Here is a 19,746-nt window from a genome sequence, read left to right on the forward strand (position 1 = left end):
AGCGTGATACTGTTCAGATATGCCATGCATTACAGTCGAAGCTTCGCTAGCTCAACCCCATGTGCTTGGCCCTTTCCTTCGTCTTCTTCCAGGCGTGCCACAATTTCCAACAGGCCCATCACTAATCGGTCAAAAACCATTCACTCCTTTCATCAAAAAGGTCATTAGTAGTTATAATGCAAACATCACAGACTTGTTAACCACATAATAATTCGAGTTCTATTTGAACAAGTTGATAAGCTTGAAGTTGCTGCATGCTGGTCATCGCATTATGTGTAGAAATGTGTGAACCTGAGCCTCTTGAGTCTGTTCATTTCATCAGCAGGAAAACGGTAATCAACGTCCTTCACTGAACGAATTATTTCTAATGACAAGTGATGTTTTACTATGAATTAAATATGTGAATGAAACCTGTAAATTGGCCCTGGTCAATGAGAAACAACCCCGACGACTTCAAATTGGCAAGTTCCTACAGTCACAGATGTGCAATGTAACGCAGCAGCATACACATCACGAAAGAACTTGATAATACAAACACTACACACAAAAACTTGTTCTCTCCAGAGACTTCAAATGCATATAAGGTTACCATATTTCCCATTTTGGGTCAGTGTTTCTGCCATGGTACAGGTCCAGCATGTAGGGCTTAAACTGGCCTGCAGCATCCATCATTTGCAACTGCCCTGAACATTTAACGCAAAAGCAGTATGTATGGCGATCAAAATGTTCAATTTCCATAATTCTTGTTAGTACATAAAGCTTGCCTCTTGCAACAAAGAGAGACTCAATTCTGTAAAACTCTGGTCCTGTATTTTGTTTCACAAGGACGCTTCCACATCTATAATGGCAATGATCAAGGGTTGCATTGTGCACTTGAGCAGTTGTTGGCAAAACCTCTCTTGCACACTCTGAAAGAGCATCCCACACAACTAGCTTGCTCTGTACTGTCGAAAGACCCTCATACAACTGGTAGCTCTGCAGTTGGTAGCTTTGCTTCAGCTGGTGCCGCATAGCAAGTGTAAATGTAAGGTTCTTAAAATTTTTTTACGGCTGTGGCCAGTTTCTTGAACTGTTGATGCTTTGCCTCAAACCTCATCGACCACATATGTTTAAGAGGTCCCACCTCACGCAAAAATCTTGGGTAGTGCACAAGAAAATGCAACTTTGGTATTACTGAATCTCGGCCATAGCGCTTCACAAATTCAGTGAGGAATGCCTGCACCAGCACCCTCAAGTATGCGAGGCTTTCAGCTGGGATTTCTGGTGAAAACACAATGTCAAGGATTTTTCTGAACTGCAACAGCAGCTCCCACTCCTCATTGCTCTCTGGTATCTTTACTCTCAGGATCAATGTAATGAACCTGAGCAGGCACCACTTATTTGAAGCTGTTCCTGTTAAACCATCATTGCCAGGGATGAAAGTCGTGTTGAACGGCACGGGCTTGTTTTTCAAGTCATTAGGTACATATTCAAATGCAGACAGATCAGACAAGTCTTGCTTGGAGAGCAAGCCAGAAGAAAGACGTCCTCTCAGAGCATGACGCAGCACACACTCTGCTCCTCCTTCTAAGATGTCATGCGTTATATCGGGGGGTAGCTGACGGGTTACGTCAAAGTATGGAAGTGTTAAAAGTGGGGATACATCATTTACTCCATATAGGCGTTCGTTGGTAGTGCTGTTAACAGCAATGGCTGCAAGATGCATCTTGTGCCTTTTTGCAGCACGCAGTTTGCACATGTCTTCCGATGTTTTATCTGTCAGCTGGTTCTTAAACACCATACATAATCTGCACACTCGGCCACGGCTGAAACAGCAGAAGCCGCCAAGGCGATTCAAAGACAAATTGTCGCCACAGATGCCAAAAACTAGCACTTGAGCACATTTTTTTTGATCCTCTGTACTCGAAGTTGCGGCCATGCTCATACAATTTATTCAAGTCATCTAGCAAAGGCTGCAAGATGGCTGTCAGGCCATAAGTCTTGACATAGGTGTAGCGCACCAGCAACAATAAATAAATGTTCGGCAGCTGTGATCTGTACTTCACATGAAGGTTTAGCAAGCTACAGTATACAGCCAGTAGCTTATGCATGCCTCGCTTTGGTCCCAAAGGGTTTGTAACTTCAACCTCATCTGTGTAGAGGAGTAGCAGTTTGGTGCAGTCACTCCCTTCTCGCATTATGTCTTTGAAATGTTCTTTGTATATGTGATGTGTGTGGCACGCGACATGGTGCGGTGGTTGGGACGGACAGAAGCAGACGACAAGGAGTGCGCGTGCCGAGGCGAATTCCGTGCTGGAGGAAAACGAAGACGCCGAAGAGCGTCCGGCACGTGAAAGCGTGGCGCAAGAAAAGAAAACAAGAGTAAAATGCCAACCAATAAGGAAAGACCACGGGGCGTCAGGCAGCCACTCGGAAAATGACTAATCGGCCAGAGCGAAAGAAAAAGACGAGGCGCGCTGGCAGAATGGGGAGACGCCGGGAGAGTTCCAGGAAGCGACGCCAGGAGAAGGTCGGCCACCGGACTGGGAGTTGACGACGGGCCGTCGGGTTCCGGACCCGAGCCACCAGGACTTCACCCGACCGGGGCCTCCTGCCAACCCGTTCCTGACTGTCACCAGTCTACCCGAGCGTGCCGCCAGCTGCTCAAGGCCGGCGAGCTTCTGCGCCCGTGGGCAGGACGAGAGCAGTCGGGCTACGGGCCCGAGTTCTACGTTCAGCTGCCCGGCCAGAACGCCGCAGCCATCTATTCGTGCCGCTTAGCCGCCTGCCTCTATCTTCAAGCCAGAGCAAGGGCGCTCCGGTCGCCCGGTCAACCATACTATACCCCGAGCTTCGGTGAGACCGGTGCAACTCCTTTCATCAACTTGTCGCCGCGTCTCCGCGTCGAGACTGGTATGCGTCCCTGCCGTCGTGGCAAGCCCGGACACACCACTAGTTAACTTCATATTAACCCCAAGTGTGTTTCTTACTGCCGTGATGTCTATTTGAGTGTTTAATTTATGCTTTCTATTTCCTTCTATTTATTTTAAGGCTCTTTCTAGTTTCATTAGAAGTTTGTGTATGTGTTCTCGAAACCAACGGCTTTGTCCTCAATTAGGTTCTCGGAGGCTCCGCCTAAGAGAACCGTTGAAACCTTTGAGTACACGAACCTTGCATCACAGTATATAAGGCCATCATTGAAGTCTTTGTACACAGTAGGTTCTGAAGCCATGGACTCAGGTGTGGTCAAATGAGACACAATGTCTGGCGCTTTGCACAAAGCGTTCAGCAGCTTTGGTAGCGGCACATAGTGATACGCGGCATTCTGGCCAACCAGTTGCTGCTCTGGCTCAACAAAGGGGAAATTCTCTTTGGCATACGTCTCCCTTTGTCGTCTGCCCTTAATACCATTTAATAGTTGTGACACAAAGGAGCATTGGAGCAGACACTTAAGCTCAGCTGCTGTCTGTGGTGCTTTCATAGCATGAGTGATTTCTTCAGAATAAGCTTTGAGCACCAGCTCAAAGACGAACTACAACTCGGTAAACAGCATCTCCACAGCAGTATGAGACAAACTGTGCTGCCCAGTTACTTTTAAAAAAAAGTTCCAGATAGTTGACTTCGTCTGCTGGAGAAACTGATGAAACCCGTGAACTTGTGGCTTTTGCTTGTCTGATGAATCACTTGACGGCGCGTGGTCATCAATGTGGCAAAAGTCACTCTCTGAAGCTTGCCGATTTGGAGGAGATTCCCCGTGCTGAGATTCTACTGCGTCATTTTCCTGCACTTGGAATACACGTTGGAAGTTACTCCCGTTTTCTTCGAGCACAATCCTGTGACTACGATACAACTGCGATCGGTAAGAAGAAAAGTTCGCGTACGTACTCGCACAGCCGTTGATACCACAAAACACACTAAAATTCGGTTCGGCGCTGTGGGTTATGCCTATGTGGTTCACAACTTTTGTCAGCTGACAAGAGAAGTGCGGGCACTTAGGGCAATACTTAGCGTCTATCGTTGTCTTTACAGAAAGGCACACAGCAGGTTTTTCAAGTTTGCCTCAGACCACTGCCTAGACGTAGTTCTGCATTTACGTTTTTCCTTTCAGTTATTGCAAGGTCGCCAAAAATATTTAGTAGTCTGGTGATATATTTTGCATAATAATTTGTCATTAATAAAATGGAAATAATGCTTCATACAACACGGGCCGGCCCAACACGTGTTGTCAACTACTCTACCTCGGCGAGGAATATCTTCGCTTCACTGGCTACCGATGCCATATAGGTCTGTTTTCACGCGCTCGACCACCTCCTGTCTGTCAACACCTATATCGCGAGCACTGCTTGACCCGCTAAAGTAGTCACTTATTCGATAGCGACGCCGACATATCTTATAACGCTTATCGGGCTATCTTATCTGCTTCTTGCTGTGAAGGTGTGTGTCAGGCCATGGCATGCAAATGTTTGGTGACGTTTGGCGACAGGAACGTCGTCGTGCCTTTTGTTGGCCCTTGGAAGCGCGCACAGCTCTTCGAATGCCTGAAGCGTGAGCGGGCATTCGCCGGTATAGACTTCGGCAGCGCAACACTGACGGTAAGTGTAATTTCAGTATATATTTGCAGTGTCTCCAGTCACGTTCCATTGTTTGCCTTCAACTCGGGAGATTGTGAGGGTTGCATTCAGTTACCTACGGCTAGCTCAAAGTTAAAACATTCCATGCGGTTGTGATTACTGATGTATTACGCAGTGTCAGGCAAAGCTAAGATGCAACCGATGGCAGAAAGAAAAGTTAGACAGGTTACAGCGGAAAGAGTGTTCTAGACGCTGTTTCTTGTCCTGAACTTTTTCCTCCCGTGGTGGAATCTTTGCGTAATAAGATGAACCTACTGGCCCAGCAACAAGCATTGATATGGTAGGAAAATAACTGACAGGGTTTCAGACAACAGGAGCACTGGCTCAACTGAACGCTTTATCGCATTGACAAGAATTTATATACATATACAAGAATGACACGTGTCGTATGCCAGATAGGCAAGGCACATCAAGACAACATGCTGCCCATGAATTCTTCATTGTAATAAAGGGCAATAAATATTTGATGAATGCAAAAGGTACGACCTTAGTGCATATGGCATGTTTCTACTATGTCCTCATGCGCCATGCTTAGCTGGCATGAACCACGTGTCTTTGTTTGCATACCAGCTCTTAATAAAGTTTACTGGCCTAAACCGACAATGGTAAACAGTCGCACAATACTGTTAAGAACTGCACATAATGATTTTAAGGCGTGCAAAATATATGCACTCCTCATAAATAAACCTAAGTGGCGAGTGAGACTTTTTTTCGAAAGTCTTGTTAACATTTTGACATTTACATATGCTGTGACTTCATATATAAAATTTGACCGCTATGGATGCTCTGTGAACACAGCCTGCAGAACTTTGATAACCATTTGATGCAGAGTTAGATTTGTAAACCTCGAGCTGCTTTCCTTTAGCAATTTTTGTTTCTTTTTATGAAACCTCAAAGGCCCTTACTCAAAATTATACTGCCCACAGTTACTAGACTGTAGCTTTCTCTCCCAAATGGAGCATATTTCATTTAAATTGGTCCTTGGGTTATCTCAAAACCTTTTCTGGATATTACGTGTCTATGACCACTGTAGTGGGCCCCGAGCTAGGGCTTCCTCATAAATTGGCATTTTTTTTTCGGACGCTTAAACTTGGGTCAAGGCTGCGTGGAAGTGTTTGCTCATTTGCCACAAACATTTTTGACAGGTTTTTGATGCCGACTTTGGATTGCATGTCGATGTGACCGATGACTTTATCATTGAGGACAAGTCGAAGTTGGAGATAAAAGAAGGGAGCCAATATGGGTAAGTATTGTGCTGTATTTAGGAATTGACAATTTGAAGAGAACGTCCTTTAGGGGTGAAAAGATAAACAGCATGCCCATATGCTTTCGTTAAATTGATGAAATTTTTTACATGCACCTAACATGTTAAGGTTTTTATGAACAAATTGTGCAGTATCAATCATTATTCTAAATGCATTGCAGAATTGTTGATGTTATTGATGTGGAGGTCCTGCCAGCTGCACCACATGAACCACCTGCACGAAGAGTTTACACCCTGCCGTCTGTGCCTGTAGATATCAGGTTAAGCATTGAGAAGCACCAGCCAGGCCGCTACTTTGCAAATCGACGCAGAGTGGTTGAGTGGCTGTACCACGACCTCTGCACCTACACAATGTAAGCTGGCTAACCCTTACAACTTCAGCTCATAATGCATTGCTCAGTAGGGTGCGTTATAGTATATATATACATATATATATATATATATATATATATATATATATATATATATATATATATATAGAGAGAGAGAGAGAGAGAGAGAGAGAGAGAGAGCAATGTTTAATGATATGAAATGCAGACAGGTCGGCCTGCGGTACATTCCTTTAGCCAGCTATTCTGTGTTGGGGGAAGGGGAGGGGGAAAGAAAGAGGGAAGAAAAAGGCGCATGGTGGGTGACAATGATGAGGAAATATGTAAAACATACAGTAAGCTATTTGCACTCTGCATTACCACTACAGGCCACGTTTAGCAGCATGCTGTGGAATACTAGTGGCACTGCCCACATTTGAGTATGGTAACAGCTGTTAGTTCGATCATACTTTGATTCGCCTCTGACGTGGTGAAATTACATTCAGTGAACTGTTAATCTAACTAAACTGTACAATGACGAAGGAATGTAAAGATGTTATGAATGTTTCTACTTAATTACCCAATTTCTTAAAGCAACTTTCTGAAGCTATTCTTTTTGTATACATGAGATTCATGCATTTGCCGACAGGGAAAATTGTCATCCGTTCATTTGTGGCATGAAGCTACTAGAAAGAGAGCTTCGCAGTTGACGAAAAATTCTTCCTATGCGAAAAAAACTCCTGGACTGTGCAAGTGCAAATTAGGTGGCATACTTGACACGGTAACTATGCTGCCCATTAAGTTGCTGTTTGAGAGCTTACCCCCGAATGCAGAGATCTGACTTGGCTCGAACGTGACTCCTGGCAGTCTCAAGACAGCTGCGCCGAGCATCTTAAATTGTTCTCGAGCTTGCGAACAACTTGGCTGGGTCGAAGTCCCCCCAAGTTTCAAGTCTGCTCCCGGGCTAGCTTGAAACTGACTTCGTGCGTTATTCCAACATGGCAGCCTCCTGAACGGACGTTGCGCGGAGGTTAGTTGCTTTCGAGTTTGCTTGCCATGCCATGGATACAACATCTTCAGAGGCGCAGCCCTTGCTGAAAATTCCGCGACCCGCTCTACGTGACCAAGGGAATCCGATGTAGCTGTACGACGACGAACAATTCCTTGGTCGCTGCAGATTCACGAAGAACGCCGTGCGACAACTTCTCGCTATGTTGCCTATTCGGAAAGGACAGCATGTGTGCCTCTCATGCTGCAGTTGCTGATGGCTCTGATGTTTTACGGTGCTGGCACGTTTCAAGCAGTCACCGTGAGTCTGGTCCGCATTCCTTACTCAACAGTGTGCCGCGCAGTTGGAAAGATGACCCTGCTCATCGCGAAGCACCTGCGCCCGATGCTGGTGCGCTTCCCGCAGTCGCGGATTGATTGCGAGCGTATTTTCTCATCTCTAGTGGTTACACATGCCCTCACTAGTTATTAGCGCTCACGACCATATTTACGCTCAGCATGCCGAACTGTCACGCACTAATCTACCGAATACGAAACATGCACATGAGCATAATAAAAAGTAGCCCAAATGAGCCAGTCATGCAGACCATGTGCGCTTACCAGTTTTGTGCCGCTCTCACGTTTCTTTCGCAGCTTCCTCTTTCTGCTATTGCTTCAGGTTGTTCCAGCATTTTTTCAATTGCAGGTGATCGCGCCGCATAATCCCGTGGTTGGCATTATATTGTTTTGCAATTTCTTTCCATGTCTCGTTCTTCTTGGTCAACGACGCGACATCAGTTTCCTTGCATTCCACAATATGCTTCTACTCGTTCACGAGTGCCGTAAGCAGGCTCTTTTCGTCTTCCGTAAAACGGGGTGCCGTCTTGCGTTGCGGTGCATTCTCTTGGGAGGAGAGTGTGTGAGCACATTTCAGTGTCAAAGCCCGTTGACAGGACAGCAATTTCGTACCAAATGCGGCGCGCGGCCGTCGCGCGAGCCCCAGAACTTCTTTTCCTAGAAGAGGACACTTTCCTAGCAGACGACACGCGCTGCCAATTTGCGATGTCTATGGCTGTGCCACACTCTCCCTCTTGTTGTTCTCGACAAAGATTCCATGCGAAGTAGACAAATCGTTTGCACGTGTCATGTTATTTATTTATTTTGTTTTTTATTGGGTGTTGTCACCCATATGGGTGCGGACAGGGGACTCTACGGCGCTCGCTACTCCTCGTTCGCAGCACATGTTGCAGTTTTTCTTGTTTATGACTCCGACCCAGCGCATTCGAATAGGTTGATCTTTTCTTCAAAGGGTCATGTAGCCCCACCAGAACAAGAGCCGTTGCCTTCCTGCTGCAATGCCTATAGGCAAAAAGGGACGCGCGAGCTCCCTCAGAAACCGACCGTATGCCTCGTCTCGGCCTCTTGCATCCGGTTTCCGGGCAAGACGGCGCACGAACGCCTTGCGGCAATCGAGAACAAAAGCTGTTGAAAGGCCACCATACGAACCAACCATTTCGTTCGGTTCTCTACGGCCAGTTATACGAACGCGCAACAAGACCTCTAAGTTAAAAAGAAGCTAAAACCAAAATAAATGTGACTTTAACATTAATTTGCACTCAAATACACTGTCGCCTAAAAGTGGAGCACTGACTTGAAAAAAGTGTGAAACCTGCAACTCAAAAAGCGCGCCAAAACACCGAAACTTGAAGACCACTTAAACCCGCCGGTAACCGGCGCTTTCCGCAAGCAACACTGCGCATCGCAGCGGCGGACGTCGCCAGATGGAATAGATTTACCCAAACTAAGCTTCAGCACTTATGCCCTGGTAGAAATTTGGAAAAAGATACGTACTTTTTTTGCTGTACAATGTGCTTTACGCTAACAAATTTATTATTAACCTCGAATACAGACGTGCAACCTACATTTGCATTGAAGCACAGCCTTGACTCGATGAAGTAAGTCAGCTTGAGCGTCTATGAAACGCGAAAGCCGGCTTGGGCATTTTGAAGTCTGCTTCTTGCTTCGGGCAGACTTCATCAAGTACAACCACGATCTAAGTTAGATCTGTGCATTTGATGGTTAGAGTTATTTAGGTGGAAACGTGTTATAGAGAAAAGTGCATAACAGTTGTGTTTTACCAATACTCACGTACGGGGCAGAAACCTGGAGGCTTACGAAAAGGGTTCTACTTAAATTGAGGACGACGCAACGGGCTATGGAAAGAAGAATGATGGGTGTAACGTTAAGGGATAAGAAAAGAGCAGATTGGGTGAAGGAACAAACGCGAGTTGATGTCATCTTAGTTGAAATCAAGAAAAAGAAATGGCCATGGGCAGGACATGTAATGAGGAGGGAAGATAACCGATGGTCATTACGGGTAACGGACTGGATTCCAAGCGAAGGGAAGCAGTAGCAGGGGGCGGCAAAAAGTTAGGTGGGCGGATGAGATTAGGAAGTTTGCAAGGACAACATGGCCACAATTAGCACATGACCGGGGTAGTTGAAGTGTGGGAGAGGCCTTTGCCCCGCAGTGGGCGTAACCAGGCTGATGATGATGATGTGTTATATCCAGGTTCTCGCTTGAACTTGCCGCTCGCATACAAGTGAAGGAATTGTAGGCGGCATGGTAAAATCTTTGTTGGTGACAAAAAGTAATTATAATAATGTTTATATATTCCTTTTGTGAGCAGTATGGTGCAGTAATGCTGGAAGCTATAGCAGGCAAGCATGAAAAAGTGTTACGTTGAGTAAACGTGTACTTGAGTGATGAAACAGCTTTTTTAATATCGGAACAACAGCAACTGTCATCAGTGTTCGTGCGTTTTTGCTGTTTTGTTGTTCTTGATTGTTTTTTCTACACCAAACAAGTTAGCATGCTTGTTAGGTGTTAACAGAAATGAGGCAACCTTCAACTTCTATTATCTGATCAAGTGAATAGCATTACTGCCAAGACATTTTGCATAGAACTCGCAAGATACTCTGTAAAATAATCATTTTATATTTTGTGCACCAAAATGTATGTCAAGGTCAGGGTGTCGAACCGGAAAAAGTATGGGTTCAGTTCGGGTTTAGCGTGCTCCCTTTCACTCCATCTTGGATAAAGATCTAAAACGGTTTGTGGACCACTTGGCAACACCGAACCGGTCCAGCACAATAAACTTATCTGCTACACATTACACAATGCTATTGACTTAAACATGCTAACCTTAAACACTCCAGACAACACTGCTCAAGTGACTGCACTCGTGAGTTACCCAGGACTTGTATTTTTAGGTTTCATTGCATTTATTTTTCATTTCCAATCATGTTGTGCCGAGCTCTTGGGACAACCAGAAGTTTTGTCAGGAGGTGGAAGAAATTGTCCCGTTGGCAGACCGGAAAGGGCAATCGGTGTAGTTATATAAATATAAGCGCAATCATTGGAAATAGCTACAATGGGCATGCTGATAAACCCGGCCATCTTTTGAGGACTGCATTGCGTGGCAAGCACGTGCACCAATTCGATGCATCCACTGGCAATTCTCCGAGCTCATTTCCCTGCATTTCTTTATATTGCTAATCATACTGAGAGTGAGTAAAACACTAGAAATTTACTCTGACGTTTGGAGAGAGCAAAATTGGAGCCTGGTCGAGTATACAAAAATAATTAACCGTCAAATATGAATTGAAGTGAAATAAAACAAATAGTTTCTAGAGTCTGTTCGGTAACAAAACTTATCTACATACATGCATTCTACATGTGACACGACAAGGCATCATCTAGTGCAAAATCACAACGAAAGTTATGATTAATAATGAGCTGTACTTAGATTCAGCTAGTGGGCAGTGCAGTGCTTGTTGAGTTGTAGGCTACAGGATTGCGCATCATTTTGAAGGAATACAAACATGTTAAGGTTGGCGAAGGAATAAATTGCTTTGTCTAAGCCAAAACAGCGAATTGACAAGCACTGCATAAAGGGAAAGAAGCACTGGCGCAACGGTGGGTAATTATTTTAGATAAGTTGTCCTCCTTCACATATATATTTCAGGAATCTAATTGTCAACCCCACAGCAGCAATGCACCAGAATCACTAAGATGCGTCTCCATTTGGATCGGTAGAGAGCTTTAGTTTAGAGGACGCAAGCGGCTTGCATATGCAAAAACTAGGGGCGACGGTACTGTGCATGCGCGGTACCGTGGCCCATAGTTTTTGTGTATGCAAGCCGCTTGCGTACTTTAATCTATAACTCTACTCTCTCCATGAAGAATGTAACTAGTGTTGTTATTTAAACTTCGAGCTGCTTTGTTGTGAACCCATAACCAATATATATATTGACACGTGTACTTATATTTATCGGGCGACCACGTTTCGCCGTCTAACAAATCTTATCGCACAGCGCGGGACGCGCTTGCATGTATCCGAAGTTTCTGGAAAGTTATCGATGCTTCTATCCGCAGTCTGTTGTCGCGGAACCTTGTGTTATCTGATTTATTCGCCTGACGCGAATGGTGTAGAGCTTTGTGGAAGGCACGCGGGTCCCAACGAACATTCGACGATTCTGTATAAAAGCCGACGCGCTTGACCCGCTGATCAGATTTTCGACGATCGCCGACTGTGTTCGCCGCTTTCGTTGTGCTATAAGTGTAGCCTGTTTTGTGGGCACAGGTTCGCCCAATAAAATCTCTTTGCCTTTCACAGTATCGCCACTGTGTTCTTAACGTCACCACCACGTGACATCTGGTGGAGGTGCTTTTCGTTCATGTACCGGACGCCCCCGACAAGCCGTGATCCAAGCCCGGACCGCAAAGAGAACACCAACGTAGTCCCGGAGCATCGAGCAAGCCGCCGTCTTCAACAGCTGCCCCCGGAGCACGGACTTCTACCGGAGAAGACCAAGAAGATTGTGGACAAGGCAACCCCAATGGCAGCCCCAGCGTCCCCCATCGTGCTGCAGCAGCCCAGGGAACCTCCGACGTTCCGCGGATCAACATTTGAGGACCCGGAAACCTGGCTCGAGACGTATGAGAGGGTCTCTAGGTTTAACAGTTGGGACAGCGACGACAAGCTGCGGCATGTCTACTTTGCACTGGAAGACGCCGCCAGGACCTGGTTCGAGAATCGAGAAGCCACCTTAACGACGTGGGACCTGTTCCGAAGCGGCTTCTTGCAAACGTTTACAAGCGTCGTGCGAAAAGAGCGAGCCCAAGCACTACTAGAAACCAGAGTGCAGCTGCCAAACGAGACGATCGCGATCTTCACTGAAGAGATGGCCCGACTTTTCCGGCACGCCGACCCGGAAATGTCAGAAGAGAAAAAAGTCCGCTTCCTGATGCGGGGCGTCAAGCAAGAACTTTTCGCAGGACTTATTCGTAACCCGCCGAAGACCGTAGCTGAGTTTTCGGCAGAGGCATCGACGATCGAGAAAACTCTGGAGATGCGCACCCGGCAATATAACCGCCAGGGGCTCACGCCGCAGTACGCCATCCAAGGACTGGATTCCGGCGACCTTCAGGAGACCATCAGGGCCATTGTGCGCGAAGAACTGCGCAAGGTCCTGCCTTCGTCGCAGCCCCAAGTGGCTTCGATCGCCGACATCGTCAAAGAAGAGGTGCACCGATCGCTTGGAGTTCCCGAGCTGCAACCACAATTACCGCAGCCCCAGCCAGAAGCGATGACATACGCCGCCGTCGCACGCCGTCAAGGTCCCCCTCCGCGATCACGCCAGGGCCCTGCAACGACGCAATTCCGTCGTCCGCCACCGCCGCCGCCAGCACGCCCACCCGTCGCCCAGCGTACCTACGCGAGGAAGACGGACATTTGGCGAGCCCCCGACCACCGCCCGCTCTGCTATCACTGCGGAGAAGCCGGCCATGTGTACCGCCGATGCCCATACCGCGACCTGGGATTGCGAGGGTTCGCCGTCGACGCACCGCGCCCTCGGGAAGGTCAACGCCCTCGTGACATCGCCGACTACCTCGCCGCTACTCAGTGGAGCCCTCGACGACCGTCCCGTTCGCCGTCACCAGGCCGCTACCTGTCGCCACAGCGCCGACCATACACTGGCCCAGCCCGGGGTCGGTCCGTCAGCCCATATCCGGAAAACTAAAAGCAGCAACCGATGGAGGTGCGGTTGCTGTTCGTCGAACTGACGAAGATCCTCCGCCGCCGACGAAGACGCCGAAAAGGCTACCTCGACGACATAACAACGACGTCACACCGCCGTCCCGACGAAGTCTGGCAGGAAAGAACATGCCGACGAAAGACCACTTGACGACGCCGCGTACCAACCACAGGTCAACTCGACGCAGCCGTGATCCGACGCTGAGGCCTAACTGTAACGCAAGACAAAGAACCACCGACCTCCACGTGCTTCTCGACGGCCATGCAGTTACCGCCTTAGTAGACACAGGAGCCGATTACTCCGTCATGAGTGGACCCATCGCAGCCCAATTGAAGAAAGTTAAGACTGCATGGGAAGGCCCGTTAATTCGGACCGCTGGAGGACACCTCATCACGCCGAGTGGAATCTGCACGGCAAGAATTACCATTCATGACCGGACTTACCCTGCCACCTTCGTTATCCTGCAACAGTGTTCACGAGACGTCATTCTCGGCATGGACTTCCTGAACCAACACGGCGCAATCATCGACCTGAAGTCGAAGTCAATAACGCTGTCGGAAGATCAAGCGATACCGCCGGAGAGCCCTCGTAGTCACCACGCCTTGAGTGTGCTCGAAGATCAAGTAAGCATCCCGCCTCGTTCCAGCATTGTTATTTCGGTCGGCACCGAAACACCCACTGACGTAGAAGGCGTCATCGAAGGCGACCAACGTTTGCTGCTCGACCGTGAAATTTTCGTCGCAAGAGGGATCGCTCGACTGCACGGAGGAAACACGAAAGTGTTGCTGACAAACTTCAGCCAGGAGTTCAAGCACATCAACAAGGGCACGGCGATCGCATACATCGAGGAAATTCAGGAAACCAGCGATGCCTTTGTCATCTCGGATTCTGTTGCATCTACCCCGACGACCGTGGTTCCCGAGCCAGACTTCGACATAAATCCAAGTCTCCCCGTGATTAAGCAGCAACAGCTCAGAAGTCTGCTTCGACGATACAAAGACTGCTTTTCGACGTCATCGAGGATTCGACAAACACCAGTCGCAAAGCATCGCATAATAACCGAAGAGTGCGCTCGACCACTACGCCAGAGCCCTTACCGAGTTTCGACGCGAGAACGCGAAGCTATACGACAACAAGTCGACGAAATGCTGCGCGACGACATCATCCAGCCGTCGAATAGCCCGTGGGCGTCTCCAGTTGTTTTAGTGAAGAAAAAGGACGGAACCCTACGTTTCTGCGTCGATTATCGTCGACTGAACAAAATCACGAAGAAAGACGTATACCCCCTCCCACGGATAGACGACGCATTGGATCGGCTCTGCAATGCTAAATACTTCTCATCGATGGACCTCAAGTCTGGCTACTGGCAAATAGAAGTCGACGAAAGGGATCGCGAAAAGACCGCCTTCATCACGCCAGACGGCCTCTATGAATTCAAGGTTATGCCATTTGGACTGTGCTCGGCGCCTGCAACGTTCCAGCGCGTGATGGACACGGTGTTAGCAGGATTGAAGTGGCAGACGTGTCTTGTTTACTTGGATGACGTCGTTGTCTTCGCCGGAAATTGCGACGATCACCTTAAGCGGCTTGCGACGGTATTAGAGGCCATCAAGTCATCAGGGCTCACTCTGAAGCCGGAAAAGTGTCGCTTCGCTTACGATGAGCTTCTATTCCTAGGCCACGTCATCAGCAAATCTGGAATACGCCCTGACCCGCAGAAGACAGCTGCCATCGCAAAGTTCCCGCAGCCAATCGACAAGAAGGCAGTGCGCAGATTCCTTGGCATGTGTGCCTACTATAGGCGCTTTGTCAAGGACTTTTCACGTATCGCTGAGCCACTGACACAGCTAACTAAATGTGACGTCGAGTTCAAGTGGGAAACGCCGCAGGCCGACGCATTTCAAGAACTCAAACGACGCATGCAGTCGCCGCCCGTACTTGCGCACTTCGACGAGCACGCCGATACCGAAATCCACACTGACGCCAGTAGCCTAGGCCTCGGTGCCGTGCTAGTCCAGAGAAAAGATGGTCATGAACACGCGATAGCTTACGCTAGCCGGTCGTTGTCAAAAGCGGAAGGCAATTATTCTACGACTGAAAAGGAATGCCTCGCCATCATTTGGGCTACAGCAAAACTCCGCCCTTACCTCTATGGCAGGCCATTCAAAGTCGTCAGCGACCATCACGCGTTGTGTTGGTTAGCTAACTTAAAGGACCCTTCAGGACGGCTGGCCCGGTGGAGCCTCAGACTACAAGAATATGACGTCACGGTAATATACAAGTCCGGAAGAAAACACTCCGACGCCGACTGCTTATCACGTGCCCCCATCGATCCCCCGCCGCAAGACGACGAGGACGACGACGCCTTCCTTGGAATAATAAGCGCGGAAGACTTCACTAAACAGCAGCGAGCAGACCCGGAGTTAAAAGGCCTCGTCGAATACTTGGAAGGGAACACCGACGTTGTCCCTAGGGCATTTAAGCGCGGGTTGTCTTCGTTCACGCTACAAAACAACCTGCTCGTGAAGAAGAACTTCTCACCAGTCCGCGCCAGCTACCTTCTTGTTGTACCGTCAGCGCTGCGTCCAGAAATACTGCACGCCCTACACGACGACCCAACCGCTGGGCACCTCGGATTCTCCCGGACGCTGTCGAGGATACAGGAAAGGTATTACTGGCCGCGTCTGACCGCCGACGTCGCCCATTACGTCAAGACATGCCGAGACTGTCAGCGGCGCAAGACACCACCGACAAGGCCAGCAGGGTTACTACAGCCGACCGAACCTCCTCGTCGACCATTCCAGCAGATTGGGATGGATTTGTTGGGGCCGTTTCCGACGTCAACATCCGGGAATAAGTGGATCGTCGTGGCGACGGACTATCTCACCCGCTTTGCTGAAACTAAAGCTCTACCGAAAGGCAGCGCAGCCGAAGTGGCGAAATTTTTCGTCGAGAACATCCTGCTGCGACATGGTGCCCCAGAAATCCTCATCACCGACAGAGGAACGGCTTTTACAGCAGAGCTCACCCAAGCCATTCTGCAGTACAGCCAGACAAGTCACAGGAGGACAACTGCCTACCATCCGCAGACGAATGGTCTCACGGAGCGCCTGAACAAGACCCTCGCCGACATGCTAGCAATGTACGTCGACGTCGAACACAAGACCTGGGATGCCGTCCTGCCGTACGTAACATTCGCTTACAACACGGCGGTGCAAGAAACAACACAGATCACGCCGTTTAAGCTGGTTTACGGCAGGAATCCGACGACGACGCTCGACGCCATGCTGCCGCACGTCACTGACGAGGAAAATCTTGACGTCGCTAGCTATCTCCAGCGCGCCGAAGAAGCCCGACAGCTCGCCCGCCTGCGGATCAAGAACAAGCAGAGGACCGACAGCCGACACTACAACCTCCGACGACGCTTTGTCGAGTACCAGCCCGGTGACCGTGTTTGGGTTTGGACCCCTATACGCCGACGAGGACTGAGCGAGAAGCTCTTGCGTCGCTATTTCGGACCGTACAAGATCATCCGACGTATTGGCGCACTCGACTATGAGGTCGTGCCAGACGGCATTTCGCTGTCACAGCGACGCCGCTCACGACCTGAAGTTGTCCACGTTGTGCGACTCAAGCCGTACCACCAGCGTTGACGAACTTTGGGACTTCGCGTAACTGACCTTTGGACTTGCTTTCTTTTCGTTGTTTTGTTAATTATGTTTAATAAGTGTCCTTTTGTGTTTCGCTCTTATATTTGTAGCATCGGGACGATGCTTTTTAAGAGGGGGGTATTGACACGTGTACTTATATTTATCGGGCGACCACGTTTCGCCGTCTAACAAATCTTATCGCACAGCGCGGGACGCGCTTGCATGTATCCGAAGTTTCTGGAAAGTTATCGATGCTTCTATCCGCAGTCTGTTGTCGCGGAACCTTGTGTTATCTGATTTATTCGCCTGACGCGAATGGTGTAGAACTTTGTGGAAGGCACGCGGGTCCCAACGAACATTCGACGATTCTGTATAAAAGCCGACGCGCTTGACCCGCTGATCAGATTTTCGACGATCGCCGACTGTGTTCGCCGCTTTCGTTGTGCTATAAGTGTAGCCTGTTTTGTGGGCACAGGTTCGCCCAATAAAATCTCTCTTTGCCTTTCACAGTATCGCCACTGTGTTCTTAACGTCACCACCACGTGACAATATATATATATATATATGGCTAAGGTTTTTTTCAGGTTCAGGCACACTTGAGAATATTGGTTCAGGTTCAGCTGTGGCCGAACTCCCAATTCGGGTACGGTTTTTGGTCCGGGTTTGGTTCGACACCCTGGTTAAAATCACTTATGCTACCTCTTTACATCATATAAAAAGGAAGAAAATATCTGGCAGCCGTTTTTTGTTACATGCAATATCTCTACCAGTCAATACCCTTTGCCTTCTCTTCCTTTCCTTTGCTACCACTTTTGCCTTGAGCAGGCGCAGCAGTTATGTGGCCCTTCCTCTGGACAGAGGTGGGGTGCACTCTTCGCTGCTGTATGACAAGGAGGATCTTTGGGATCAATGACCGAGTGATCAATTTTCTGATCCCTGTGCTGTGTCACTCCTTTTACTTTATGGGCATGTCATTGCTGTGAGATATCTTCATGCTTGCACTTCATCCTGCATGATTATGTGTGTGATGTGCTACTGTGACACGTTTTATTGAGCTGCCATTGTGGCTCTTGTTTTCCTGTAAAAGCCATAAGAAGACTGTTTTTCAGTTGTGGGTATAGAAAGGAGATTCAGCAGTTGAGGTAGTAGCTTCCTCGCAGCAATACCTGCCCACATTTTTGTGGGCAGGTATCGCCCACCTTAGTAAAACAGCAGCAGTCTATGTCTACACCACATACATTGTTTTTTCCTTGTCCATGCTTCAAGTACAGGATTTCGAGCAATATAAGTCTGTAAGGGGCTAGTTGACTCATTTTTCACTTGATTGGTACTTACATTGGTGTACATGCATAACAAAAGATAATTGGATAAAAGTTGCGCTTGAGCACCCCGATAAGCCACACTACCCCACATAAAGACAGAAGGCAACAATGTAGCAATGTTTTAATATAGTACAAATCATAACATGTGATGTAATCAATGAGCAATGGTGAGTCGTCACCCCACCTACTTTGTTAATACTACCAAGCTTAGAACAACAGTAAGTTGAGTTACTTGGTATGGATTGATAATTTGAAAGCAGACACAGACACAAGGGAAGAGAATGAGGCAAAAAAAAAAGTATACACATAAGTTATCTACGCACACTTGCGTATGGTAGTGCCACCTGTCGATCAGGAGCAAGACAGTTGCTGTTTTCTCTGGTTTATCCTATTCTGTTGGATGTTTCACATACACATTATCATCATTACTCACCAACTTGCCCAACTGTCAGCCTTGCTAAACGCCATTACTCAGTACGTTGTGATACCGCGTGCAAGTATACCTGCAGCAACGATGGCTGCGTGTTTACTTCCCGCACGGTATAAAAAGAAAGTTTTTTTGCTTGAAATAGGTGCGGACGGATTGCTCGTTTCACTTCCTTCAATAATTTTGCGTTGCCATCGTTTTCATGCAGATATGAAGTGTGAATCTATTCCCACACCGTAATTTGTCACTGTTTTGTAGAGCCAGCCGCCTTTTTTTTTCTTCTTTTTTTAGCGAGCGTTTGCCTTCTAGAGAAGCTCTATCGTCAATACCAGCAGAATGTATTTGCAGCGCGAATTCATAACAAAGATGTATAAAAAAGGCACAGAAATATGAAAATTAACCACAGGGTTTGCTTACACAGCATACAAATCAACTGAATAAGACTCTCGGTTAAAATACTTTCCACTACAGGCCCTTATTATGCACCGATATGTTGCAAAGGCTAGCAGTGGGCGATACCGTAGCAGATGCTCTGCACGTGATCCTACTTTCTACATAATCGGGTGCTGACGGTAGACAGCGCCATGGTATGTCCTCGGCGCCAATACCACAACAGTGTGGCAAGAATATCACACCAATATAAAGTTACTTTCAGCTGCGGCCGTTTCTACGTAGAGCAGACAGGTCGTTGTATTATTCAGTGACTAATAGAGCATAAAAGATCTCTGATGTAGGCCTGCATGTGTTTCTGATGGACAGATGGCACTAGCATACTGGAGCATGCACAAATGAGTTTGGTCTCTTTCTTTTCTACCACAGAGTGTGCTTTCAGTTGATATTTGGCATTTGTGTTGTCTCATTGTCCTCTCTTGTGTCTATGTCTGCACGCCTACCCTTTTTTCAAATTATACTTCCAAGCGTTTCTTGTACCATAAAGAACTTAAGCATGTTTGAAAAATCCGGTAGCTCAGAACACAAATTGCTGTAATGGCACTGACATGTACTGCGTTTATCTAGGAGGCAATGCTGTGTAGGCTAGGGAGGCTTTCTTCACTGCTTGCATTTGTGACCAGGAA

General features: G+C 47.8%; 1 pseudogene; it reads left to right on the forward strand.

Moving 5' to 3' along the window:
* Positions 1-6,009: 6,009 nt before the first annotated feature.
* The window catches only part of LOC126526248 (uncharacterized), a 29,799-nt pseudogene continuing 16,062 nt past the window's right edge, over positions 6,010-19,746 (forward strand).

The sequence above is a fragment of the Dermacentor andersoni genome, chromosome 8 (genome assembly GCF_023375885.2).
Source record: "Dermacentor andersoni chromosome 8, qqDerAnde1_hic_scaffold, whole genome shotgun sequence".
NCBI lineage: Eukaryota > Metazoa > Arthropoda > Arachnida > Ixodida > Ixodidae > Dermacentor > Dermacentor andersoni.